This window comes from Hippopotamus amphibius, chromosome 2 (assembly GCF_030028045.1).
Source record: "Hippopotamus amphibius kiboko isolate mHipAmp2 chromosome 2, mHipAmp2.hap2, whole genome shotgun sequence".
Lineage (NCBI taxonomy): Eukaryota > Metazoa > Chordata > Mammalia > Artiodactyla > Hippopotamidae > Hippopotamus > Hippopotamus amphibius.
In genome coordinates this window covers 188,264,807-188,286,202 of record NC_080187.1, presented here as the reverse complement: position 1 = coordinate 188,286,202, position 21,396 = coordinate 188,264,807, and positions in this window count along the sequence as shown.

Here is a 21,396-nt window from a genome sequence, read left to right as displayed (position 1 = left end):
CAGGAATGAAGTGGAATTTGAAATGAAAAACACACTACCATTTACATTAGCACTTACAAAATGTAATACTGAGGTATAAATCTAACAAAATATATGCAAAGATTATATGAGGAAAACTACAAGACTCTGATGAACAACATCAGAGAAGAGCAAAATAAATGGAGAGAGAGTCCATGTTCACAGACGGGAAGACTCAATTGTTAAGATATCAGTTCTTGGGGCTTCCCTGGTGGCAGAGTGGTTAAGAACCCGCCTGCCAATGCAGGGGACATGGGTTCGATCCCTGGGCCAGGAAGATCCCACATGCCGCAGAGCAACTAAGCCCATGTGCCACAACTACTGAGCCTGTGCTCTAGAGCCTGTGAGCCACAAGAGAAGCCACTGTAATGAGAAGCCCACACACCACTGCGAAGAGTAGCCCCCACTCACTGCAACGAGAGAAAGCCTGTGTGCAGCAACGAAGACCCAACACAGTCAATAAATAAATAAATAAATATTTTTTAAAAAAGATATTAGTTCTTCCTAGCTTGCTCTATAGATTCAACACAATCACAATAAAAATCACAGAAAGTTATTTTGTAGATGTTGACAAACTGATGCTAAAGTTTGTCAAGAGGTCAAAGACCCAGAATAGCCAACACAACATTGAAAGAGAAGAACGAAGGTAGAAGACTGATACCACCAGACTTCAGCATTTATTATAAAGCTACAGTAATCAAGACAGAGTAGTACTGGCATAAGAATAGAGAAGTAAATCAGGGGAACAGAGCCCAGAAACAGACCCACATAACTAGAGTCAACACATCTTCAATGAAGGAGCAAAGGCAATAAAGCAAAGGTAGTCTTCTCAACAAATGCTGCCGGAACAACTCGACCAAAAAAAAAAAAAGGAATCTAGACACAGGCCTTATACCTTTCACCAAAACTAACTTAAAATGGACCACAGACCTAAATGTAAATGCAAAAATATAAAACACCTAGAAGATAACATAGGTGAAATCGCAGTTGACCTTAGATATGGTGGTAACTTTTTAGATATACCAAAGGCATGATCCAAAAAAGAAATAATTGATAACCTAGACTTCACTAAAATTAAACATTTTTGCTCTGTGGAAGACAATGTCAAGAGAATGAGAAGAAAAGCTGCAGAGAGACATATTTGCAAAAGACACATCTGATAAAGGCCTATTATCCAAAATACACAAAGAACTCTTAAAACTCAACAATGAGAAAATAAATAACCCAATTGAAAGATGGGCCAAAGACCTTAACAAACACCTCACTAAAGATGATATACAGAAGAAAAGTAAGCATATGAAAAGATACCATCACATGGGTCTTTCTGGTGGTGCAGTGGTTGGGAATCTGCCTGCCAGGGGACACAGGTTCAACCCCCGGTCCGGGAGGATCCCACATGCTGCGGAGCAACGAGGCCTGTGTGCCACAACTACTGAGCCTGCGCTCTAGAGCCCATGAGCCACAACTACTGAAGCCCACTCGCCTAAAGCCCATGCTCCGCAACAAGGGTAGCCACTGCAGTGAGAAGCCTGCACACCACAACGAAGAGTAGGCCCAGCTCTCAGCAACTACAGAAAGCCCGTGCTCAGCAACGTAGACCCAACACAGCCAATAAATAAATAAATAAAATAATAAAAAAAGATTTTTAAATCCTTTAAAAAAAAAAGAAAAGATACCATCACATCATATGTCTTCAGGGAAATGCAAACTAAAACAACAGTGCAATCACCACAACTACTAGAATGGCCAAAATCCAGAACACTGATAACACTAAATGTTGGCAAATATGTAGAACAACAGGAACTCTCACACATTGTAAAATGATACAACCACTTTGGAAGACAATTGGACAGTTACTTATAAAACTTAAAAAAAAAAAACACTTTTTAAAAAAAATCAACTTTATATTGAAGTATAATTGACATATAAAATTGTAACATACTTAAAGTGTATATTGTTGTGATCTGATATATGTATACATTGTGAAAGGATTCCCCATCTAGTTAATTAACACATCCTCCTACCATATAATCCGCAATCACACCCCTTGGTATTAACTCGAGTTGAAAGCTCATGTGTATACAAAAACATGCACACAGATGTTTATAGCAGCTTTATTCATAACTGCCAAAAGTTGCAAGCACCCAAATGTCCTTCAGTAGGTAAATCACTAAACTGTGGTACATTCGGACAATGGAATATTATTCAGTGCTAAAAAGAAATGAGCTATGAAAAGCCACAAAAAGACACAGAGGAAGCTTGAGTGAACCTTACTAAGTGAAAGAAGTCAATCTGTAAAAGCTGCATACTCTGTGATTCCAACAACTGGACATTCTGGAAAAGGCAAAACTATGGAGACAGTAAAAAGATCAGTGACTGCCAAAGGTTAGGGTGGAAGGAGGGGACCAATAGGTAGAGTCCATGAGATTTTCAGTTCAGTGACAACAGTCTGTATGATACTATCATGGTAGATACATGTCATACATTTGTCGAACCCCTGGAATGTATAACACTAAGAGGGAAAGCTAATGCAGGCTGTGGACTTTGGGTGATTGTGATGTGTCGATGAGGTTCAATGACTGTAACAAACGCACCACTCTGGTGGGGGATGTTGATAGTGGAGGGGGCTGTGGGTGCGCAGGAGAGAAGAATATGGTAAATCTTGCTTTTTCTGCTCACTTTTGCTGTGAACCTAAAACTGCTCTAAAAAAAGAGTCTATTTTTTAAAAATTTAATCCACAGAATGATTTAACAGAGTTTATGTGATTAATAAAGAGCATTCCAAATGTCTAAGCACATTTTTTTCCTCTTTTGTAAAACTTCTCAGTGGCCTCACTGAAGGCAGAGAGACTAGTTATAAGTCTATTAGAAATAATCATACCTGAAAAGCAAAGATTTCTTCAATCAATGTGTCTCCAAAGACAAATCTAGAACCAATGATGGTACTGCTCAGGAAAATCTGGGGGACGGAAAAAAGAGCTACAGTTAATATACAATCTCTCTAACCTCTAGATGAGGGTTCTCAACAGGGGACCATGGACTCCTATGAGATCCAAGGATCAAGGCAGTCTTTGAATTCTATGAAAGTTTGTAACATTTTACATGTATGTGCATTTTCACGGTTTTTAAATCAAGTTCTAAAAGGGTTTCATGACACAAAGAAGGTTAAGAACTACTGACTGTATTATGTTCTTTTTACCCACATTTAATCTACTTTTTAAAAAGTAGACCTAAGTAACTCTTTAGAGAAGGAAAAAAAATACCACAACAAGAATATTAGGCACCTGAGACTGTGGGAAAACTGCTAGGTACAGAATGTTTAATTGGATGAACCCTAAGAATCATGTAGGAAATCAAAAAAATCTGGTCCTATCCAATTAGGTACAGACTACAGGAAAAAAACTCAAAACTTTTCTTTTTTTCTCTTTATGCCTTTTGTCATCCTGCAAGGATCACGGGACCTTCCTTAGCAGAGGAATAACTCCTATATCAGATCAGAACTAGTATCCAGTAGTGTTGGTATTTGGATTAAATGAATACATTGGCTAAAGGCCTGGAAATGTTAGGGATGATAAGCCAGCAGCTGATGGGTATGGCAACATCAGCCATATTGATATGGCCTACTCATAATTCTATAAATGCCTCACCCTGAACCCTTCAGCATTAGAATGTATAATTCTCCTCTGTGTTGAATGGGAACACGATGTTTTCATCATGAAGTTCAAGTCACTTTTAGGATATCATTTTCCACACCGCATCTTGCCTGTTCTGGATTCCAATATCATTTTCTTTAAAGTGTGACTGAAGGGATGCTGAATCAAACTTGACAGAGACTTGCCCCGGAGTACTTTGAATGAGGGAACAAAGTTGTGTAAATGTCAATGTTGAAACTGCCTCAAGTGAGGAATAAGAGAGTTACTACACCCTGCAACCAAGCGCCCACAGATTTCCTTGGTGGAGGTATTAAAGAGATGAGAGCTCACTGCCCTCTTCCTAGCAGCTGTCACTCAGTGCTGCCCAGGAAGTTGGGCTGTGCGTTGTCCAGCAAACACTGTCCAGCTCTAGGACCAGGTGAGCCATATCAGCTTGGGTGGCCCTGGACTGCACAAATACTTGAGGTAGTCTCACCTTTGGCAGGAGACTAATTGCAACGTAAGACAAAAATATTGCTTAGAAATGTCTTAGATATAGAATAGAGGAAAAATCAAAAAATTTTTGAATTTTTTTTTTGCTTTTTTGGATCCTAAAATTTCCATTTCATTTCATTTAAAAACCTCATCCAGGGCTTCCTAGGTGGCGCAGCGGTTAAGAATCCACCTGCCAATGCAGGGGACATGGGTTCGAACCCTGCTCCAGGAAGATCCCACATGCCACGGAGCGACTAAGCCCGTGTGCCACAACTATTGAGCCCATGTGCTGCAACTACTGAAGTCCACATGCCTAAAGCCCGTGTTCCGCAACAAGAGAAGCCATGGCAATGAGAAGCCCGCGCATCACAACAAAGAGTAGCCCCCACTCACCGCAACTAAAAGAAAGCCCATGCACAGCAAAAAAGACCCAACACAGCCAATTAAATAAATAAGTAAATAAATAAATTTTTTAAAATAAAAATAAATAAATAAATAAAAGCCTCATCCAGAGACAGGAGGTCATCTTTATTTCTGGCAAGGTTCTAAATGGCCAGGCAACTATCCTAATATATTTACTAATTAACCTTTTCCACATTGATTTGAAATAATGCCTGTATCATATACAAAATTCCCATATACACATTCTATTTTTAGACTCCCAATACTACTCCACCGAAGTGTACATTTCTTGGCATAATATACCAAATTGTTTCAAGCATTATAACTTCATGATTAAATATCTAATTGGGTCAATGTATTCGTTATCTACTGCCACATAACAATTAAACCCCCAAATTCAGCACCATAAAACAACATTTATCATCTCACACAGTTCTAAGGAATTTCTAAGGAAACTGGGAGCAGCTCAGCTGGGTCGTTCTGGCTCAGAGTCTCACAAGGTTGCTATCCAGGTGTTGGATGGGGCTGACGTCATCTCAAGGCTTGACTGGGCTGAAGAAGACACTTCCAAGCTCACCCATGTTGTTGTTGTTGTCGACAGGGGTTGGTTCCTCACTTGATGCTGGCCAGAGGCTTTAGTTCCTTGCCATGTAGGTGTTTCCACAGGGCTGCTCACAGCATGGCAGCTTGCATCCTCCAGGGTGATGACCAAGTCCAGACCATGACCAAGTCCTGTCAACTCTATCCTCCAATACATCTTTTAAAAAAATTTTTTTTAAATTAATTTTATTTATTTGCTGCTTTGGGTCTTCGTTGCTGCTGGGGCTTTCTCTAGTTGTGGTGAGTGGGGGCTACTCTTTTTTGTGGTGGCTTCTCTTGCTGCAGAACACGGGCTCTAGGCACACAGGCTTCAGCAGTTGTGGCACGTGGGCTCTAGAGTGCAGGCTCAGTGGTTGTGGTGCACAGGCTTAGTTTGCTCTGTAGCCTGTGGGATCTTCCCGGCCCAGGGATCGAACCTGTGTCCCCTGCATTGGCAGGTGGATTCTTAACCACTGCACCACCTGGGAAGCCCAATCCTCCAATACCTCTTGAATTCACTTATTTCTCTCTCCCCTAGCAGCACCGTAACCCAAGTCGTATATACCTCCCACCCAGACAACAGCAATAGCTTCCTAGTTGGTGTGCTCGCTTCTACCCTGACCTCTATCAGATTCCTCAGATACGTATGTGATTTAACTTAACTTGTTTTTTGGATATTTCTCCCCTCAGAACATAAGCTCCATGAAGACAAAGACCCTATCTGATTTTCTTACTGGGGTATTCCTGGTGCCTAGCATAGTATCTGGCATTCAGTAGGCATCAATAAGACTTGAGAGAATAAATGAATGACAGAAGTCCTCCTGTCCACACGACAAGGCTCAGAGTCCATTCTCTTAAGTCCTTTCCCCACCTCAGAGCCACAGGAGCCATTCCTCAGAGAATGGAGTCTTTTTTTTTTTCCTTCTTCTTCCTTCAGCCTGATTGTATGGTGACCTTTTAGCAAAGCCTTTTAGGAAGAAATCAGAGCGAGCTCTGAAAGAATTCAAACTGAGCCCACCTCTTACTAATGCTTTGGAAAGAGATGCATTTTATGAAGAACACACACACACACAAACACACACACACACACACCCAACCAAACAAAAATATCTTAGACCCTTTGAGGCATTACTGCCACCTGGGGGCAATGATATTAATCTGCAAGCAACCAGGAACTTTCCCCTCTGCCTTCTAATTGTCTCAATTTTTCTGAAATTTAACAATGATTTTAACCTTGGTATGAGTCTCCTTTGATCCATCATGCCTTCTATTCTGGAAATGTATGTCCTTCAGTTCTGGGGCATTTTCTTGAATTATTTCTTTGATATTTTTCTCTCCATTTTCTCTTTTGGGAATTCTTATCATTTGGATGTTAGATCTCCTGAACTGATGTTTAACTTTCTTATCCTTTTTTTCCCATTTCCTCCTCTCTTTTTTTTTTTGTACTACCTTTTTAGAGGTGATGTTTTTGGCTCCACCAAAATATTTCAAAAACAACCTTTGACGAAACAAAGCTGAGTTTATTCTTACTGAAGGAAGGGAGAGAGCACTAACTTGATGGAGCCTTAGCCTCTTGGAGGGGGGAGGGCAAAGCTCAGGTATTTCTGAGGTTTTGCAATCTGGTTTAAGGCAGGTCCTTCAACACTAAGGCTTGATTAGGATTGGACGAGGATAATAGAGTTGGAGGTCCCAGCAAGAAAGGATTTTGAGACGTGGTGTTCAAAGAGTCTAGAAGAGTAAACTGTCACTTGATGCTATCTATTGGTAAGCTCAGTGTTTAAATGGGTTTGAGGGGAAGACATTCTCAGAATAAACAAAATTATTTACATCTTTCATTGCCTCATGAGAAAGCTCCCTGTAACAATGAAGTTATACTTGTGATGAGTGGAATAGTAAGTCGTAAATGTAAGCTGTGTGGGTACAGACGGTTTCAGTTCCCAGGGGCCACCTCACCAATTCCTTCCTTTCTGTTGAATTGTTTACTTCTACTATAGTATTTTCAATTTATGAGAGTATTTTTTCTTCTGAAAGCTCCTTTTTTAAGCTTTTTTTCTTTGGGTGGACAGGGATATCTACAAGGACAGACAACTGAATTTTTTAAAACAAGTTTCCCTGTCAACTTCATTGCTTCAATATCCTCTGAGCCCCTTTTGGCATGTCTTTCATGCTGGACTCTCCAGGATGGTCCGAGGGTGAGCCTTGGCTGTCCGTGAGGGGCAATGAGACCAACAGCAGGGGTGAGGCAGGGTAGGAGGCTGGGCTGGTCAGTGTACGATGATCGTATTAAGATTGCTGGTCTTGCCCCTCTTGGGCTGGAACGTTTTCCCGCTGAGGAAATATCCAACAGCCTGTGGGTCAAGGAGGGCATGGAGTACGCCTGGTTGCCAGCATTCTCAGAGCTGAGTGGCAGAAAGCAGCTGAGATATCACCATCTGATACTGACATTCACTTAACTCCCATTTTCAGTACAGTATCCCTGTCCTCGGCTATGCCTCTTATTTTTTTGGTCTCACTCACACTCCCCCTTTCAGAGACAACTAGTGCCTCCACCACCCAATCCTTCCTGGGGGTTCTAAAAATTAGCTTGTTATGGTTTCCCCCACTAATAGCTTAGTGAATTACTACGCTGCTAAGTCAGTTTCCACTCTTCCAAAATGTGGTTCTGTCATCTGCTTATTCAGGTTCTTCGTCTTGTGGGTTTATGTATTTTGAACTCACTGTTCTTTTAGAAGACTTTGGATAGGCAGCAGAGATAAATGAATGTGTTCGTTCAACCCCATTTAACTAGAAGCTGCATTATATTCCTAAGGTTCCCTCCAACTCTAAATTCTGTGATTTTAAGTGCATTTTCGTTAAAGCAAGAGTGAACATAGCTGGGAATGATACTGAAGCAAGTACAGCTTAGGAATCTCATGGTCAAATGCATTAGAAGAGAGGTAATTAGCTCCCCCCCCCCCCCAATAATCAATCTGGGAAGGCTTTATGGAAAAGGCAAAATTTGAGGAACTATTTATATGATAAGAAATACACATTTTGACACAGAGCGGATGAAAAAAATATTTTAATAACTAAACCTGAGGACTTATTTATTTACACATTTTAAGAGCAGCAGGGGTGGAATAAAAGAAGTTGAGGGAGCCTACAGCAAACTTATTCTTGATCCAGAGTGCAACACGGATCTACCACCAGGCTTCAGGTAGTGAGATGGTATAAGAAAGGTGTGAAAAGAAAGATAATGTAGGAAACTTTGGTATCAGTTATAAGGACAAATTAAGGGAGGAAGAGATGATACCAAAAAAAAAGTTTTTTAAAGAAATGGAAAAGCCAGTCTTCTAAAATTCATAGGAAAATGCAAAGGAATGTGATCAGCCAAAGCAATACTGAGAAAGAGGAACAAGGTTGGAGGACTCACATTTCCAAACTTACCATATGGCTACAGCAACCTAGAACAGTGTGGTGCTGGCATAAGGATAGACATATAGACCAAGGGAATATAACTGAGAGCCCAGAAATAAACCCATACATCTATGGTCAGCTGATTTTCAACAACGATGCCAAGACTATTCAACAAGGAGAGAACAGTCTCTTCCATAAATGGTGCGGGGACAACTGGATACCCACATTCCTACTTCATATAATATATAAAAATTAACTCAAAATGGATCAACAGCCTAAACATAAGAGCTAAAACTATAAAAGTCTTAGAAGAACACATGTGGGTAAATCTTCATGACCTTGGATTTAGAATGGATTCTCAGATATGACAAAAAGCACAAGCAACAAAAGAAAAACAGATAAATTAGACTTCACCAAAGTTGAAAACTTTTGTGCAACAAAGGACATTCTATCAGGAAAATGAGAAAGAAAACCCACAGAATAAGAGAAAATATTCACAAATCACTTACCTAATAAAGAGTCTAGCATTCAGAATGTGAAAAGAACTCTTACAACTCAACAACAAAAAGATAAACAACCTGAAGTAAAAATGGGCAAATAACTTGATTAGACATGTCTCCAAAGAAATTATACCAATGTCCAACAAGCACATGAAAAGGTGTTCAATTCATTAGTCATTAAGGAAATGCAAATCAAAACCACAATGAGATACCACTTTAAGTCCATTAGGATGACTATTTTTGAAAAATGAAAAATAAGTGTTGGAAAGGATTGGAGAAATTGGAACTCTTGTGTGTTGCTGGTAGAAATGTAAAATGGTACACTTGCCGCAAAAAAACAATTTAGTGGTTCCTCAAAAAGTTAAACATAGAATTACCATATGACCCAGCTATTCTACCCCTAGGTATACTGTATGCACAGAAGAACTGAAAACAGGGACTTAAGCAAATACGTGTACATGAATGTTCACAGCAGCACTATTCACAAAGCTGAATGGTGGAAACAGTCCAAATGTCCATCAACGAATGAATGGATAAACAAGTTATGGCACATACTTACACACAATGGAATTTTATTCAGCCATGAAGAGAAGGGAAGCACTGATACATGATACAACGTGGAGGAACCTCGAAAACACTATGCTTCATTTAAGCCAGACAAAAAAGATCACATGATTTTACTTTCCTGAAATACCCAAAATAGGCAAATCCATAGAGACAGAAAACAGTCTGGAGTTGTCAGGAACTTGGAGGAAGAAACAGTGAAGAATGACTGCTTAACAGGTATGGGATTATCTTTTGAGGGGTTAATGAAAATGTTTTGGAACTTGATAGAAGTGGAGGACCCACCAAAAAAGGCCTTAGGAGTAAGACAGAAAAAAACACAGTGACACAAATACAAATACAAAGCAAAATCAAAACAAGGAATTATAAAACTGAGAATTTCACCCTGGAAACAATGATGGATATGAACATTCTAGCTCAAAAAAAAAGGGGGAGCAGAGTGTACATAATTACCAAAAAAGCAAATGCAAGGAATTTCTCATTGGCAGAGCTCTGGTAATGCTGGTGGCATAGGTGGGCAAGTGATTATCATAAGACTCACCGGGACTTCCCTGGTGGTCCAGTGGTTGAGAATCCGCCTTCCAAAGCAGGGTACACAGGTTCAATCGCTGGTCGGGGAACTAAGATCCCACAGGCTGCAGGGCAACTAAGCCCATGTGCTGCAGCTACTGAGTACTCAGGCCACAACTAGAGAGAAGCCCTCACGCAGAGGATCCTGCATGCCACAACTAAGACCCAACACAGCCAAACATAAAATAAAATGCATATTTCCAAGCCCTTCCCTGACCTAACAAGTTGCATATCTCTGGGCCACTGGAACTTGCATTAAAAAAAAAAAAAACAACTCACTAAGATACCGAAGGGTAAGAAACCTAGAGGGAATAGAGATAAGGAAGAACCCTGCATTTCTGAGAACAAAGGAATTTGACAGAGATATCTCAGGATGGTTTGAAAGTGGACACAGGGAAGACTGGAAAAGAAAAACTATTACCCTAAGGATCAGGACCTACAGACACGATATTGTAATAAAAGACAGGAAGACACTGAATACCTGACAGAGACTATTCAAGCTTTAAAACCTACATCAATCTAAGTAATTGTGAGGAAACCTTAATTATATAATAACTATACATTTTGTATATACTGTACAGTATATACACACACCATAGTACATGTGCATTGGAGCTCTATGAGTTGAACTACAGTAGACAGACTGGAAAATGGGAGAATTCACAAAGCACTAATCTAACATTTTAATTCTCAGAAAACAGTGTTGAAAGGTCAACCTAATGAGTGTATAAAGGTATGCATACAAAGGTTTATTGCAGCACTAATTCTTTTAGCAAAAGAAAAAGTTGAATCAAAGTGAATATCTACCAGAATGGAAAAGAATAATTTATGGTACCTCCATACAATGAGATATTATGAAAACATTTAAAAGGGTGAGGTAGATTTTTACATATTGGCTTAGAAAGAGGTCCAAAACATAACTAAGTGGGAAAAAAGCATAATGTAGAACAATATATGTACAAGAGTTTCCATTCTTGTAAAACCAAAGCAAACAAAAAGTCCCAAGGAACAAATTCTATAAATGCATATGCTTGTGTTAGCCTAGAATAAAGTCTAGAAAACCACACACACAACTGTCAACAGCAGGTATTACCTCAGGTGGTAACAGTAGACAGACTGTGCTTAAGTTAATATGCGTAAAGCCCACAGAATAGTGCCTGGCTCATAGTTAATGCTCATTACATGTTAATCCCTATCATTTTCACTTTATATACTTTGACACTGAATAACTACAAAAATTACTTCTGTAATTAAAAAGAAAAAACAATGTTTGCAGAATGAGAAAAACAAATAGCCAAAAACATATGAAAAGATGCTTCATCTCATTAGGAATCAAGAAAATACAAATTAAAACAATATCATCAGATTGGCAAAAAAATAAAACATTTATGATATCCATTTCAGTGAAAGTTTGACAAAAGCAGCATTATTATGCACTACTGGTTAAAAAAAATCAATTTGTATTATATTTATAAAGGTTTAAACATGTATATCCTTTGATCCTTCTAGAAGTCAATCCTAAAGATATAGCTGCCACATACATAAAGTGACGTGTATACAAATGCTCACCCAGCAGTGAAAGACTGAAAATAACCCAAATATCTATCAAGGAATGAAATTAAGGCACATGGAATATCATGTAATCATTAAAAAGAATTAGAGCTGTATATATAAAATGGAGAATTCTCTAAGATGTTAAGCGAAAAAAGTAAGTTGTGAATCTGTGCCAGGTAGTGTATTGCTCCTTAACTCCAAATATACCCTTCTTTGCCCTGTTTCGTGGTACTGGACTTTGTAAACATTTTTTCCTTTGCTCTCTGATATGATTGTAACCTCTACCAGTAGAGGGCGCTAAAGGAACCCTGATGAGGAAGGGGTAGCCTTCTCGCTGCCTGGGTGCTTGTCTACCATCTTTCAACAGCATCCCCATCAGGAAGCTTCCCAGTGAGTTCCAACAGCACCTTGTGGGTTTCTTCCCACTGAGTTCCCTCAGTATCCCTGTGACCAGCTTCTTGGAACTGCAGTGGCTTCCTGGCAAGCTTCTTCAGCCCTCCAACTCAGCATTCCAGCACATCCAGTTTCCTGCATGCCAGCCCATCAATGGGCAGCAACTCAGCAAACGTTGTCTACCAGTGACGCAAACTGTCACATACTCTCCCATATGGTCCAATTATCAGTCTTGGAGGAAAAGAGGGCCTCTTCCAAATTCTTTCCTTCCCTGAAAGCTTTGCCTCAACCCTGGAGGTAGTGGCTGCTCTCTATATCTGCTATCAAATTCTTTGAGTTCTCTTCGCCCCTTAGTAGTTAATCCCCTATTACTAGTTAATAATTTTTTATGTCAAACTTACCCTATTTGATGTGTGGTTTCTGTCTCCTGACTGAGACCCTAGCTGGATACAGTGTCTCATTCACATTTTTAAAAAACTGTGTGTGTATGTGTATGCACATACCCACTCCCTACACCTGTGTAAATGTATATACGATATGGACTACACCAAGTTATTAACAGTGATTGCTTCCAAAAAATAAGTGGGATACAAGGATGGGGTAAAAAAGGATTTTCTCATAAACTCTATATACATCTCTTGTTTTCATTTTTTACAATAAACATTAATTCAGGTATTATATAATTAAAACGTATTTTAATATATAAGATGTATTATATATTTTAAAATATGGTATATATATGGTCATTACATATAAAAAGGACAATTTCTGGGAATTAAAGTTATATTATTTAAAACAATTAATATTTTTAATATATATAGAAGGTACATATTTTTTATCTATATGGCATATATGTGTATATATATACATATATATAGATATATCATGCCAATTTCTGGGAATTAAAATGGTAGATGGCTGTTTCATGATTGATGTTTGCTCCTGAAAAAATAAAGTAATTATAAATAGAAAAAAGAATAAATTATAAAAAGGCAATGAATAGTATGAAAAGGACAAATTCTAGGTAATAAGGATTTGAGATTACTGCATGATTTCAAGAGATGCCAGAAGTCATGGCACTGTTCAGAGAGCCAAGAGTTGCACATGCAGGAAAAATGGTAATAGGAAGATGGACAACTCCAGCTTCACGATATGTAATTTAAATAGAAGTTAGTAGCTACAGTATAAGATGATACTTACACATTTAAAGCCTGCCTATGCCACTCCTTAAACCTGGGGGCCTTGAGTAGAAGGGAATCTAACAGATTAAACCCTGAAGTGCCAGCAATTGTCATTCCAATAACTTCCAGCTTTATTTCTCAACTTCCACACCTGCCTAATTTCCTATTCCACCATAACCATAGCAAAACCTACTGCTACAGTCAGAACGGTGAAGTCAGCATTCCCTAACTCCTAATTTAGCAGGAAAGCCTAAAATATAAAATCTTCTTGAAACTAAAGTGTTTTATGACCAAATTGAGGAACCGAACTTGAGGTAGCGAAGTAGATATATGCACCATTTATATACAGTATAGACAATTGAACTTGTGATAAGTGTGAAGAGCCCTAGACTTACGACATGGAAACTTTGGTGTGGTTAAAAAAAATAAAATCATGGCCCTGCGACTATTTAGTACTTAATCATTTAGGTAGGCAGGTTTTAGAGTCAGATCTCCTAGGATCAAATCCCAACTATACCACCTATTAGCAAGTTAATCACTCAGCCTGTTTCCTCATTTGTAAAAAGGGAACAATAGTACCTACAGCCCAGGCTTTTGAAGAATGCATATAAGACATGCACAGCACCTGGTGCTTACTAAGGTCGAAATCCATGTCACGTTCACCTTTCCGAGTCTCCGTTTTTGTTTCTACCTAAAAATGAGGGGTCCCCACTAGATTATCTCAAAAGTCCCAAACCTGCCTGACCACTCTGTAAGTCTACATGATCAGGATGGGTTTCTTAGGCGGAAGTGGGATGGGAGGATGTACAGAAAACAGTTTAACATGAAAGTCAATGAAAGAAAAATTTTCAGACAGATGGCAGATAAATCAGTAGAAACTGTCTTCAGGGAGTATACGTCAGAGAATGTGTTGGAGTCGTCAGTGTCAGGTATCCTGTAAAGGAAGAGGTAAGAAGAGATGCTCCTTTCTCAAAACTACAGGATGCGAGGGGTAATCTTTCAGTGACTTAGAGATCGAATCTGTTGATCAGTTGGCACAGTGCTTTGAGGAGAATGACAGTCCCAGTCACTCTAGGAACCTAGAAAAGTCCCATTATCAGCCTCGTCTTAAAGGGCCAGACAGCACCTGTGCACTCACCCGGGTAATCTGCGTGCCGAGTGAGGCAGAAAGTGTGGTTAGGCTGGTGATTATCTGACAGCTCTCTTCCAGGCTGTGCTTCACTGCCTCACTCGGAATGAACCCCTAGGACATCCCTTAGGTGGGTTATCCTACTCTTCCCATTCCCCTTTCAACGCCCCATCTGCACTCTCCCTTCCCCATCCAGCTGGTCTCACCACGCCGCCCCGCCTCCATCGCTCCCTCTCCCCATTTCTCCGGACCCTCCCGAACGCCCATCCCCTCTTTCTTCCCCACCGTTTCCTATTTCCCATTTTCGACAGTCGTATCCCCTCTCCTTCCTTTCCCACCCGGTACACGCTGCTTTCCCGCGCTCACCTCGCTCCAGGATACTGCGGCTCTCGGACCCACGCAGGATGGAAGGCCGAGCTCTGAGCGCCGCAGAGGCCCCGCCCAACGCCCGTGGGCGTCCCGATTCTCCCGCCCCCTGAAGGTGCAGTCGGAAAGCGATTGGTCCTCAGGGTGCGCCTCCCAGGACTGGCAGCTCTTTCCACCCAACCGACGTGTCCAGCCTGCCAAGGACCCGGCCGGCGCGCTGGGTGCGCCTCTTCCAACCTTTCAGTCTGTTCTGCAGGGGGTGGTTTTCAGTACGGTGCTGTTCGCTTGCGAGGAGAACTGCACCCAAGTTTGCTTTACATTAGAGACTGAGTCAGCATTAGAAAGCCTGCCCTTCCTCTCCAGATTGTCTCCATGTTCATGTGTGTTGGCCCAACTTTTAAAGAAGTCCAACAAACTGATTCGTAGCCATGGATTGAGCTCCCCGATGATAACAGTAGCTAACACTCCAAACTTACTGTGCCACAGCCACTACTATAGACGCTTTATAAGAATTAGCTAATTTCTCTGTAAGGTAGATGTATATTGTCTCCGTTTTACAAACGAGGAAGCTAAGTTACAGAGCTTAGGTATCTTGCTCCTGACCAGCTTAATAAGTGAACCAAAACTAGAACACAGGTGGTCAGATTACACTGAGCCAAACTAGTTCATCCATGTTGTTGCAAATGGGAAAATTTCATTCCTTTTTATGGCTGAATAGTATTTGTGTGTGTATATGTATAGATATATACCACATCTTGTTTATCCATTCATCTGTTGATGGACACAGGATGCTTACATGTCTTGGCTATTGTAAATAAAGCTGCTGTGTACATTGGGGTGCATGTATCTTCTTGAATTAGTGTTTTTGTTTTCTTCAGATATATACCCAGGAGTGGAATTACTGGATCATATAGTAGTTCTATTTTTAGTTTTTTGAGGAACCTCCACACTGTTTTCCATAGTGGCTGCAGGAATTTACATTCTCACCAACAGTGCACAAGAGTTCCTTTTCTCCACATCCTCACCAACATTTGTTATTTGTGATCTTTTTGATGATAGCCATTCTGACAGGTGTGAGGTGATATCTCATTGTGGTTTTGTTTTGCATTTCTCTGATGATTAGTGATGTTGAACATCTTTTCATGTGCCTGTTGGCCATCTGTATGTCTTCTTTGGAGACCAAGATATTCTTTGCTTTGGCACCGTGTTTTCTGAGTTTGGTGAGTTGGAGGATGAGGTGGGTTCATTAAGTGTATATACAGTATCTGGGTATCCTTTTAAAATCACTCTCTAAAGCTAACGTAGAATATTAAGGGAAAAAACTATTACATTTAATAGTTATTAAAATGGGGAAAAGGGCTATTACTAAAACATAGTAAAGACCTTCAAGGAGCATCATATCCCTTAGTAGTTTGTAATAGAAAGTATTTTTGTTTGTGTATTAATGCTTAAAGAGATGTGTAGCAGCTATGCAAATATATGTGAGTAGGGAAAAACCTACCCATTAAATTTACATGTGCCTTTCAAATAATTGAGTAGTCACATAAATCTCAGCTCACACTCAAAATTTCTAGAAATGCTTTCCTCCACAAGTACCATTACTCACCATAGCACATGTATACCACATTACATCATATAATTTATAGAATGACTACCAGGAACAAAAATGTTAATAATTTATTTGATATGGTAAGATTTATTATTTCAAATCTAAATTCAGGTAAGGTCCATGGTCAATTTCTAATATTGTTCAGTAAGTTTTCATTATTAGGATACAGTGAACAAGACTAAATATAAGATTTTCTATTAAAGATTGTGGTGAGTTGATTGTAGAGCAGAAACTCAACTAACTTTGCCAACATAAAGGTAATTTGAATAAGGAATGGTAAAGAAATGAACCAATCTCACAGTGGCCTATTTAAATCCTGAACTCTTTTCCACGTAGGGACTGGAAAATGATGGTCCCTTCAGAGAAGTGCTGACATAAAAAGGCAAAGGAATACATAGTGGTTCAGATTCATACAGAGGAAGGAGGCTGTATCAATATGTTATGCTAAGTAGCTGGAGGTGAAGACTTCAGGAAGGCTAAGTGAATAAAAAATGTATTTTCTCTTTCATACCTCAAATTATACTAGTAAGGAACTCTATAGGATGCGTTAGTTCCTTCCTTTCTTCTCCCATGCTTCATACTTAACTCTGCCCCTGTTGGGAAACTTACTTCCCAAACTTTGTTGCAAGTTAGTTCATGCTTTACCAAGTAATTTCTTTGGTAGGCCTTCATCCTAAAAGTTGAGTTAGGTATCCTCAGGGCTCTTTACTTTTGAGGGAGAGAGGATAGAAATTCAGGCTTAATGCCTAGTATTAATTGATTGGGTAAAAATTGTCCTTCTTTCAGATTTTGGATGCCAGTGGCCTTCATTATGGAGCTTTAGCAAACAGTCAATTCTGGCTCTGAAAGAAGAGAGTAAGAAACACTCTTGTGTTTTGTTCATTTTGGCATAATATATATGAGTGATGTGACTACAACTCGTGAACAAAAGTTGGTTATTTTTATACTATTCTTTCACACTATTCTTTACTACATTTGGCCTTAATGATGACAGAGCCACAATACGAACAAAAGAATTGAAAAAAAAAAAAAGGACAAGGCCCAGATTGTATAGCTCAGAAGTCTAACAGTGGACAAAAAGGACAAAATTGGAGAACTAGATTGCCTTCCCTGATGTTAACCTGCAAATTCAATAGGAGAACATCTTGTAACTTTCCCTGCATGGAGCCAGGATTGAGAACATAATACCTCCATTGTGACTGTCACTTATTTGCTGTTGGTTCCAAATCGATGTCTCCAACTCTGATTTCCTATCCTGAACTCTAAACTCCAACTGCCCTCTACCTGGATGCCTGGGGTATCCCACAGCCTCTCCAACCCAGTGTCCAAAATGGGGGAGTTCCCTGGTAGTCCAGTGGTTAGGACTCTGCACATCCAGGAGGTGCAGGGGGCGTGGGTGGAACTAAGATCCTGCATGCCGCACTGCCACACAGCACAACCAAAAACAAAAAACAAACAAAAAACCACACACACACACACACAAACCAGAATGGAATTAGCTTCTCTCCTGCCTTACCCACACCCAGAACTATTTCAGTAAATGAATAGCACCCTCTCCCTTAGACTCAAGCCAGAATCAGAGAACAATCCAGATCCCTTCCTCTCCTCATATTCCCTTCTCACTCCTCTAATTAGTAGTGGCCAATCTCTTGTACCCCACCCGGTCATTGACTGCGGGTAGTGGTTGAGAAGAAGCATCGTAACTTCCTGGGTAAGGTGGCAGCAGTCAGTGGTTGGTAATTCTCTGGAGAAAGAGGCAGCTGTGATCCATCAGCATCCAGTCACTGCTGGGGCTGGGGCTCCAGTCTGGTGAAAGGAGATCTGGGCGGGGCACCTCAGTGTCGACCACACCAGCCCTCATCACCAGTTGAACTACTGTAGTAGCCTTCTTGTTGGAATCTCTACCTCTAGACTCAACTGTCTCTTATTCAGCATCCACGATGTAACCAAGAATGATCTTTCCAAAAAGAAACTCTGATCATGCAACTATTCAAAATTACAGAGAAAAAAGCTTAATTCCTTATCATTTCACATTAACCCTTCATGATAAGACCTTACACCACCTTCCTAGCCTTATTTCCAAGAAATCTGTTCACCCACGTACACTTTATGACTATCTCACAGTCACACACACGTACACACGTGCAAGTTTCACACTGATTTCTGCTCTAGCAATATCAAATGCAAAAACTTCATACTCCCTCATGCTGCCATGCTTTTACACTGCTGCTCCATCTGCCTACAATGTCTTTCTTGCTCCCTGTTCCCACTTACCTGCCTGAGAAATTCCTGTTCCTTCAACTGTAAGCACAGCATCACCTATAAAGCCTTCCCTGGTTTCTTTCGACCTACTCAACACTCTCATGGCACCAAATGACACACATGGCACATTGTGCTGTAATTGTGTACTTAAGCACATGTCTCTCCAATTAAACACTAAGCTACTCATTTAATCTCCTGCAACCAGCTTGGAGTTAATGCTCAATAAATGTCAGCTGCTGATCTTCCAGCTTTATTGCCTGTGGAATAACACATTCCATTAGTTTACCACTCACTGTTTCATGTGATCCTCTCTTACATGCCCCCAGAATGTCTAATTGAAGCTCCATGACATACACTTTTCCTTTAATATTGTAGGATTTGGTAAACAAGTCCAGGTTCACTCCTGATTTTATTAACTTCAGCATTATTCCTCCTGAGTCTTCTGCAGTTCTAACTAATATGATAATTTACATTTGAGCTGAGTAAGCTTTAAAAGCTGAGTAAGATTTCTATAAATGAGGAATGAGAAAGTGTCCTTCCAAACTGAGGAAATAGCATGAATGTAAGTGGAAGAATGAAAGCACCAGTGAGTCAGCACACTAACCAGCAGTCTCAGGAGGACAGAGGGATGTGGTGGGAGAAGAGACAAGAGACCAGTGAGTGTGGAACCTTGAAGGCCTTGCTGATTGAGATGGAAGGTACACCTGTGGAGTTGGACAGTCTGTGAGTCCTGGCTCTACCATGTCCCAGCTGGGTGATCTTAGGTAAGCATCTTAATCTCTCTGAGCATCACTTTCCTCATTTGTAAAATGAGAATGCTATGAAACTTAAAAAAAAAAAGACCCCTTAAAATGTGCTGACTGAACACTAGTGGGGAGATGGCTGGCAGAATGGAAAGGGAAGAAAACCACTTCCAAGGAAGGGGATGGGCCGGCTAGGGTCTTGAGCCCTTAGTGGCCCAGCATGTGCAGATGGAAGAAGATGAAGCTGACTTCCTGGTCAGACTGAAACATCCCAAAATGACTTGGGAGCTGCAGTAGACAGGCTCAGCTATTGCCAAAGGTAATTAACTTCCTGGGAGAGGTTGCCCAAGTGGGCTAAGAAATAGGAAAATAGTAGGCCTTCCTAGGGTGAGAATTGGGTTGGGGGAAATCACCAAGTGGTTCTGACTCCACACCTGGCACAGAGCAGCTTCCTGAGAGTTGACAGCACGTGTGGATAGCAGAGAAGATGAACCAACTGCAAAAGCAATCACACCGGTGATGAGATCAACACACTTGGTCTCAGTGGGTGGTGGGAATGGAGCAGAGGAATTTCCAGACCACTGCAGGGCTCAATGTCCCCCGAGGTAATCGAGGAGCTCCTGCGGCACCCACCAACACCTGAAAAACAGGAGGCTCCTCAAAACAAGGCTGTTGAGGAATAACACTTATGTTCAATCTTTGTGTTTCCAAGTAGAGAAACCTCAGCTCAAATGAGGTTCCGTCCCTTTCTCCTCCTTCGGTATTTGTGTTTGGGATGTGCTGGGAGAAGTGTGTGAGTGCTGAGTTTGGGAGAAGGGACACAGCACATGAGGTTCAGCCTCTCACTTCCTCCTCTTTGGGACCCAGCCTAATCTCGGGATGCAGATATTTTAGTCTGTATAGTAAAGAGACTGTTCCTGCAGGGAGAGGCCTGAGGTTGTCCTTGGCTATTTGTCCTGGGTGGAAAAGGGCTATATGTTCTTCAGTTTGGCTTTCATCAGTCAAAAAAGGAAAAGAAAAAAAAGAAAAGAAAAAGAGCTGATATTCTTTTAATTAACTTAAAATATTTTTTGAAATTGATAAATTACTAACTTTTATTTATTGAAAATAACATGGATGGACCTAGAGACTGTCATACATAATGAAGTAAGTCAGAAAGAGAGAAACAAATATCGTATATTAACGCATATATGCAGAATCTAGAAATATGGTACAGATCAACCGGTTTGCAAGGCAGAAATAGAGACACAGATGTAGAGAACAAACATACGTACACCAAGGGGGGAAGAAGGGGGAGGGGGGTAAAAAAAATTTGAATTTATTTTCAAACTTTCAGAAAAATTGCAAGTACAGTACAAAGAATATCCATATCCCCCTCACCCAGGGGGTGTTACATTTGATCACATTTGCTCCATCTGTATGTGGATTGTGTGTATATATATAACTAGTTGTTTTCTGAGCCTTTTGAGAACAAGTTACATCCATGATACCCCACCACCTCTCAATACTTCAGTGTGTATTTCCCGCAATTGAGGACCCTTTGCTACTTAACTATCATATGACCCTCAAAGTTAGGAAATCAACATTGATACAACACCGTCATTTTGTTCACAGTCTCCCAGCCCCACCCTGTCCCAACTCGCATTCCACCAACTCCCCCAACAATGTCTCCCTCCTCTCTGGCAACTGTCCCTCCCAGGAACACACGCTGCACTGGGGTCACGTCTCTTCAGTCTCCTCTGGCCAGAAACTGTTTTCCCTTTTTCCCTGCCTTTCACATCCTCAACAGTTTTACCTCAGGTCTGTGAGAGTTTTAAGGAATACAGACCTTACACTTTGGGGAGAAATGATCCTTAACCTAAGTTTGGTGTTTCCTCATGACCACGCTGGGGCTGTGCTTTTTGGCAGGAATTCCTCAGAAATGATGCTGGATGGGGCCTACATCGTCAATCCACTGGTGATAGGTGGTGGTGTTGACATCTGCAGTTTTCTCTCTTGTAAAT